The sequence below is a fragment of the Neoarius graeffei genome, chromosome 16, assembly GCF_027579695.1.
Source record: "Neoarius graeffei isolate fNeoGra1 chromosome 16, fNeoGra1.pri, whole genome shotgun sequence".
Taxonomy (NCBI): domain Eukaryota; kingdom Metazoa; phylum Chordata; class Actinopteri; order Siluriformes; family Ariidae; genus Neoarius; species Neoarius graeffei.
The window spans coordinates 14,611,656-14,620,565 of NC_083584.1; positions in this window are offsets into that span (position 1 = coordinate 14,611,656).

The window sequence follows — 8,910 nt, forward strand, 5'->3', positions numbered from 1 at the left end:
CAGCAAGCCCCATGAACTGCCTCACCCCCTTTTTGTTCTTGGGTCTCGGGCAGGCCACAATCACTGTGGTCTTATCAATTTGGGGATCTACCTGCCCATGACCCAAGTGGAAGCCCAGATACCGGACTTCCACCCACCCAATTCCAGACATCCTTAAGATTGCTGAGAGTCCTGCTCATCTCAAGGATCTCAGGACATCCCTCAAATGTTGCCACTGCCAATCATTACTGTAAATGAGGTGTGCTCTCTGCCCTTCCACGTGCCTGCATGGAATGGCTAAAGCAGGGAGAGTGGCAGCAGCAGAAATGGCATGGATTAAGAGACCTCCCTGCTCTTCCACGTGCCTATGTGGAAAGCCTTGAGGCAGGGAGAGCACCTCCCTGCTCTTCCATGTGCCTGCATGGAACAGCTAATGCAGGGAGAGCGACAGCAATGAAAATGCATGGATGAGGGATCTTAGCCTCTTTGACAAGGGCTAAATGCAATGGTTAGATGACTGGGTCAACACATCTCCAAAATTGTAGGTTTTGGGTGTGTTCCAGTATTCAGTGATTATCATCTATCGGAAAGTGGTCCAAGGAAGGACATTCAGTGAACCACAGAAGAGCACCTGCACAACTGCTGAAAAAGTTAATGCTGGTTATGATAGAAGGTTTTAGAATGCACAACACATCACAGCTTGCTTTGTATGGGCTGAGGAAATGCAGACTGGTCAGGGCACTCATGCTGAGTCCTGTCCACCAAGGAAAGTACCTACAATATACATGTGAGCATCAGAACTGGACCATGGCTCAATGGAAGAAGGTGGCCTGGACTGGGTTGTGAGCTAGCATCAATGATACAGAAATGACATTAATTAAAGTCAGACAGCATGACAGGGGAAGAGTTGGGGTGGTGGTGAGTTGCAAAATGGCTTGCAGAGGAAGCAGCAAAGGTAGGCAGGTTAAAGCAGCTTAAATAAGGTGCTCTATGAGAGATTTGCCAATAGAATGCATAGAAGATCTCAAATGCATTTGCTCCAGGGGTAGATTTAGTAATCTTGGGACAGAAGGCAAACACAGGCATGGGGCCCTCCACATCCCTTGTTCTCCCCCTTTTCCAATCCATATTTATGTAAGAAATACCTGTTTGTAGCTACAGTCAGGGCCGGATTACGGACCGGGCCAGTGGGGCCGGTGCCCAGGGGCCCAAGGGGTCCAGGGGCCCAGGGGGGCCCATAGCGATGCCGATGCCAATTGTGACATCAGAGGGCCTCTATTCTCTAGGATCTTATGACTACTTACACTGTTATAGGGCATATCTGAAGAAAACAGAGGGAAGGGGTGGGTTGGTGGGCGGCAGGGGACGGCAATCAGAGGGCCCCTGGCCCTGCTGTAGTGCCTCTCATGAAAACTCCTGAGGCCGTAACATCTGCCAACTAGGGGTTCAAGGAAGTAGGGGGAATGCTTTCAGAGGATCCTATGATTATGAAAGCTCCTGCTAAGGGTCGTGACTTCTGGCTATCTGGGGGCCCTAGAGAGAGCCCTAACAGGAAAGCATACTGTTAAGAATAGCACCAAATTCTGGGCCCCATGGACCTAGCTCAAATGGACCCCCCCTACAAAAAAAACCTGACTCCCTATGGGGCCCCTGATACGTAGGGCCCTGGTGACTGAGTCCCACTTTCCCCCCTACTTCGACGCCCCTGAAGAGAGCCCTCTGATTACAAACATCCTTACAAAGGGCCTCTGATTTACCAAGGGTTTTGGTGTTGGGGTTCGTTTTTGCTCCTTACTTCATGTCATGTCATAGGCAGATAACAACATGCCTTGTGTGCCTCACGCCGGGGACACATACATGCGAATTTGGCAAAGTGAAGTGAAATTCACCATTCATTCCTATGAGGGAAGCGAAGTGGGGCGAAGGCAAGCGAACAGGGCGAAGCAAAGTGAAAATATTTGGCCAAGTTTAATATTATGCAAATGAGGAGCGAATTTCACCTGCGGCGGCCAATCAAATCAACAACATAAATGTTTTAATCGATTTGATTCGCCACTACAACCTCAAAGCCGTTGTAAGAACTAGTGTATTTTCAGTGAGAAATTTCGGAAGTCTAAGTGAAAATCTAATAGCGATTTTCCAATGGACTGACCAGAAGGGCCGGAGACTTGGGCTCTCTCTCTCTCTCTCTCTCTCTCTGTCTCTCTCTCTCTCTCTCTATATATATATATATATAGAGAGAGAGAGAGAGCGTGCACGTGACGTCATGAGGTCACGTGATATTCGTTATCTGCCATCTTAGACGGCAAGGCCGCGCATAGAACTTAGATGAACCCGTTCTAATTATCAAGTGTGTGGGAGTAGATCTTTCGAGAATGGTTATATCTTGTTCAGCATTTGGTTGTACCAATAGACAGGGCCAAAAGGAGGGCCTGTCATTTTATAGATTCCCCGCAGACGAGGAGAGACGCGCAAAATGGGTATCCGCTGTGCGAAGAGAAAACTGGTACCCCAGTTCTACCAGCCGAATTTGTAGTGAACACTTCATATCAGGTAGGTGTAATCTTCTAATTCAATTCCCCTAGTACATCTGTTAAGTTGATTTTTGGATTGAATGATAGCTGCATACTTAGAAACTAGACAGTCTCTAACGTTTAAAATGGCTATGCCTAGCCCTACTACCCTGGCCTAGTCTATGGCAATGTTTTATCTTTTTGGCTCATATATGCCTTTGAAAGGCCAATCCATAGCAGGGATGGCGAAAACTAAAAAAAATCTTGACCGACCACCGAGCGTCATTAGCCGGTTAAAGTCGGTTAACCTATGAGTTTAAACAGGGATGCAAACGGCGGATGCCGCCTTTTTCACGGCTGAATCGCGCAGACCCGATTTTTTTTTTTAGGGGGGGCGTTGGAGTGTCTGAATAATTTCATCAGAGTAAATTCTGTATTAAAATTACTAAATAAGCAAATGCCATTACAGTCCATGAAAAATAGGAAGTATTAGAAGAAAACAGTAAATCAGAAAGCTGCCCACGTTTTCGCGGAAGCTGCGCAAATGTGCGCAGCTTTCTGATTTACTGTTTTTCAGACAAAAACATACATATTTACAACCCTGTCATTATCTGGAACTGAGTTTAAATTTCGAACATTCTTAAGATAAAACGTCCTGCATAGTCTCTTTATGATAAACGTCTTAATGCCACTTACCCGTGAGGTTATCAAGTAGACATTCTTCTTCGGTACCTTCCAGAGGTTTAGTTGAGATACGCATCCCGCAACAAAATATTTATAAGCTTCCAGGCTCTTGTAAGCTTTGAGGGCTTTGCCAGTGTAACACGATTCACGATTAATGAAAAAATTGTAAATGTCGTGGTAGGCCAGATTGGGCAAATCGCCGGCACCGCAGCTCCGAATTTCCCTGAACAAGGATTGCGGCAAGTTGTACGGCTCTGCAATCCCCAACCTGGAACACTTTTCCACGTAACGCTGCCTCACGTCACCTTCAAGATGCTGAACAAACTTAGACAAGTTATCACGCGATGTACATGGGGTATTTTCCGAATTTTCTTGGGGATTACTGCCTGGATCCATTACGCTCGCGCAAGGTAAACTATCCTGATGCCGTCCAATATGCCGGAGTGGGCGGAGTACACACGTGCGGGTCAGGTGACTGCACATCCTCTATAGGCTCCCTGCTTCAGTACTCCTCACAACATTCTGACCGTTCAGCTTGACAACTTGCTCTGTGTTCAGCCTGTTCAACCAGACTTGTTCAGCAGTTTAGCATCCAACAGCCTTTTTAAAGGCTTATATCCATTTATATATTATATTATATTATATTATATTATATTATATTATAGGCGGCACGGTGGTGTAGTGGTTAGCGCTGTCGCCTCACAGCAAGAAGGTCCTGGGTTCGAGCCCCGGGGCCGGCGAGGGCCTTTCTGTGTGGAGTTTGCATGTTCTCCCCGTGTCCGCGTGGGTTTCCTCCGGGTGCTCCGGTTTCCCCCACAGTCCAAAGACATGCAGGTTAGGTTAACTGGTGACTCTAAATTGACCGTAGGTGTGAATGTGAGTGTGAATGGTTGTCTGTGTCTATGTGTCAGCCCTGTGATGACCTGGCGACTTGTCCAGGGTGTACCCCGCCTTTCGCCCGTAGTCAGCTGGGATAGGCTCCAGCTCGCCTGCGACCCTGGAGAACAGGATAAAGCGGCTAGAGATAATGAGATGAGATGAGATTATCACACATCACACATCACATTATCTCTAGCCGCTTTATCCTTCTACAGGGTCGCAGGCAAGCTGGAGCCTATCCCAGCTGACTACGGGCGAAAGGCGGGGTACACCCTGGACAAGTCGCCAGGTCATCACAGGGCTGACACATAGACACAGACAACCATTCACACTCACATTCACACCTACGGTCAATTTAGAGTCACCAGTTAACCTAACCTGCATGTCTTTGGACTGTGGGGGAAACCGGAGCACCCGGAGGAAACCCACGCGGACACGGGGAGAACATGCAAACTCCACACAGAAAGGCCCTCGCCGGACCCGGGGTTCGAACCCAGGACCTTCTTGCTGTGAGGCGACAGCGCTAACCACTACACCACCGTGCCGCCCTATATTATATTATATTATATCATCTCATCATCTCTAGCCGCTTTATCCTTCTACAGGGTCACAGGCAAGCTGGAGCCTATCCCAGCTGACTACGGGCGAAAGGCGGGGTACACCCTGGACAAGTCGCCAGGTCATTGCAGGGCTGACACATAGACACAGACAACCATTCACACTCACATTCACACCTACGGTCAATTTAGAGTCACCAGTTAACCTAACCTGCATGTCTTTGGACTGTGGGGGAAACCGGAGCACCTGGAGGAAACCCACGTGGACACGGGGAGAACATGCAAACTCCACACAGAAAGGCCCTTGCCGGCCCCGGGGCTCGAACCCAGGACCTTCTTGCTGTGAGGCGACAGCGCTAACCACTACACCACCGTGCCGCCCTATATTATATTATATTATATTATATTATATTATATTATATTATATTATATAACACATCACTGCACATTCAAAGGTTCAAAGCCTTTGTAAAAGGCTAGTGCATTTCCAACAGCCTTTGTGAAGGCTCATTGTCTTTAATTATTATATTATATGGCGGCATGGTGGTGTAGTGGTTAGCGCTGTCGCCTCACAGCAAGAAGGTCCTGGGTTCGAGCCCTGGGGCCGGCGAGGGCCTTTCTGTGCGGAGTTTGCATGTTCTCCCCGTGTCCGCGTGGGTTTCCTCCGGGTGCTCCGGTTTCCCCCACAGTCCAAAGACATGCAGGTTAGGTTAACTGGTGACTCTAAATTGACCGTAGGTGTGAATGTGAGTGTGAATGGTTGTCTGTGTCTATGTGTCAGCCCTGTGATGACCTGGCGACTTGTCCAGGGTGTACCCCGCCTTTCGCCCGTAGTCAGCTGGGATAGGCTCCAGCTTGCCTGCGACCCTGTAGAAGGATAAAGCGGCTAGAGATAATGAGATGAGATTATATTATATTATATTATATTATATTATATTATATTATATTATATTATATTATATTACTAGAAACAACACTGCACCTTCAAAGGTTCAAAGCCTTTTTAAAGGCTCATTGCCTTTAATTATTGTAGTGTGTGTGTGTGTGTGTATATATATATATATATATATATATATATATATATATATATATATATATATATGTATATATATATATATATAATTATTATTATTATTATTATAATCAGTTGTGAGAAATTTAGGAAGTCCCAGTGAAAATCCAATAGATATAACACTCCCACATTACACTTGGCATCAGTAATATGGATTGCAAACAAAAAAGTGGGGCTTCAAAATGAAAAGCCAAAAAAATTAGGGAGGCAAAGCAGGCCTTACTTACTACTTTACTTAGGCCGCCCTCAGGTGAGCCTCCTGTCTCCCACGCCAGTCACATTTTTCCATCATTAACGTGGCAAGCTCATTCAGGGTGGCAACCCCAGCATCAGATTTAAGGATGTCAATAAACATTTTAATGGGCTGCCCCTGGTTTCTCCTCCCATGGGTGGGTTCCCACAGGAGGACTTTGCTGGTAACAAGCTCTTCATGCCGTTGGCAGTGACCTGCCACGCCCATTCTTCTACTAGCAATTACATTGCTTAGACGTGGCAGATCACCATATAGAATGGCATTAGATATTTGATCATGCCAATTTACATTGAGCACTGTACGCAACATTCTGGTATATGTTCCATCCAAGGATTTCTCGAGATGTTTTGTCAAAGTCCAACATTCCGAACCATAAAGGAGAACTGTCTCAACTGTTGCTTTAAAGAAGGAAAGCTTTAAATCTCTGGAGAGATTGGAGGCCCACACTGTTTTCATCTTGTTCATTGCATTCCATGCTAGTGCTTTTCTAACTTTTATGTCTTGCTCAGAAGATTTTACCCATGCCCCAAGATATTTGAAGTCATCCACTTCCTTAAGTTGTTGTCCCTCTCTTGTCTTAAGAGGAAGGGTTGGCCGGGGGATGTTCGTTGTTATTACTTCAGTCTTTTTGGCATTTAGGTGTAGACCAACTTTGTTACATTTTGACTCTACATTTAGCAGTAATTTTTGTGCTTCCTCTAGTGTGTTGGAGAGTAGACAGATGTCGTCCGCAAAGTCAAGATCTGTTAAGGTAATTGCATGGTGTCTACTGGAGCGTCTGGGTGTGATGGTAAAACCCAGATCTTCACTATGGTAATCAATAGCTTGTCGCAGGGCGAAATCTAAGATGATAACAAAAAGGTATGGTGCAAGGGTGTCTCCCTGTAGCACTCCAGCTTTTATTTCAAATTCTTCTGTTATTCCATCTGGAGAAAGTACTCTTGCTCTAGTATTAGTGTACATTTCCTGAATCGCGTTTAGAAGGCGCGTTGGGATGCTGTAGGCTTGAAGGATTTTCATCATTTTCCCTCTGTGTATACTGTCAAATGCTTTTTTGAAATCTATAAAGCACATCACAGCCGAGAGATTGTTGTTCTTTGTTTCCTCCATAATCGGACGCAGCGCCAAAATCTGATAGAGTGTGGATCGACCTTGTCTAAATCCATTTTGGTTTGGTCTTAGATGCATATCTAGCTTGTCCCTGATTCGGTTCAGTATCATCCTGTTCATGACTTTTGTGATGACACACGTTAAGCTGATGCCACGATAATTATCAGTAATAGAGAGATTTCCTGACTTGGGAATAGGTTGTATGTGCGAGAGTGACCACTGTTCTGGTCTGTTCCCTTCAATTAGTACCTTATTACAGAAACCAAGAATGTAGTTATCAAGATCACAATACTTGAGCACTTCCATTGGAATACCATCTGGACCAGCACTTTTATTATTCTTCAATGCTCTTTTCACTTTTAAGAACTCTTCGTGTGTGAAGGGTCCATCATCTATATTCAGATCACTAAAAACTATTGGAATTCTTTCATCTCCATTTTCATTGTCAACTGCTGGGGGTTTTCCAAGAAGATTTTTGAAGTGGTTGTACCATGCTGTTGTTCTTTCTTCTGCATTGGCACCTTTTAACTGACTCTCTTTGCTCTTCTTGCACCGTCATTTCATTTATTACCTTCCATGCTTCTCCATACTTTGCATCGTAGTGGCATTGTTCGACTCTTCTTGACATTTCTTCCAATTCCAGCTGTTTTATGTGGTCATATGTGTTAAATAATGCTCTTTTTGCATCATCAAATCTCTCTCTACTTTCATCATTCTCGTCATCCAAGTGTTTACTTGCTTCGATTAACTCTTGCCTTGCTTTCACTACCTCTGGGTGAGTTGACCTTGGTGATCTCCTCTTCTTTGCTTTTTCTGGGACACACAGCTCCACTGCTACTTGATTAGCTTTCATAAATCGATCATAACATTCTGTGATGTCTTCCTCATCAAACAGATTTTGAAATCTGTTACAGACTTCTACTGCGTAATTTCTTTGTAACTCGGAATTTGATGCAAAGGCACCCCAATCGTATCTTACTTGTCGTTTGGATTTCGATACTCTTAAGCTTAGTTTTATTTTTGCAATCACTACTTTGTGATCTGCAGGCCGATTTTTAAAAAAAAATGTGCCTCTGATTTCTAATTTTTTCGACAAGCCTCAAGATTCAAGTATTGATAATGTCATCAGTGGCATGAGTTGTAGCAATGAAGAGATCACTACTGGCTTGATCATACAGGAGCCCTCACAGACCCAATCAAGCGTAGACCCGACCTGTCAGGCTCAGGCCTCAGGCCCACAATCAGATCAGGCATCGCCTGAGAAAGTGTTTCCAAGTGAGGAGGAGTGCACGGAGCCCAGTTTCACACCAGAAGCTTGGGACTCCAACTCCAGTTGTGAAACACTTAATGACCCTGCTTTACGGCCAAATACCACAACCGACCAAGACTGCACTCTTGTTAGTACAGGAGACTCACTGTCAGACCAGGCATTGCCTGAGAAAGTCTTGTCAAGTCAGAAGGGGTACACCGAGACCAGTATCACACCAGAAGCTGGGGGCTCAAACTCCTGGTGTGAAACAGATAATGACCCTGCTTTATGGCCAAGTTCCATTACTGAACAAGCCAAGTCAATTCTGGTTAGTAGAGGAGCAGCTGCTTTTCAAAATCGAAGTGAAAAGTACCCTGCCTCAAGTAGGGATAGGACAATGGGGGGGCATGACTAGGAGTTTCACAAATTCCTTACTCAAATGTTCTCTACCTAATGGCCAATCTGTGACTAGGCAGTGGCTACTTTACTCCCCTTCAACTGGTTGCATCTTTTGTTTTGCTTGCAAGCTATTTTCAAGTAAGCACAATGTGTTTGTCCACGGGTTTTCTGATTGGAAACATTCTGAGCGTATCGGTGAGCATGAGAGGAGTGAG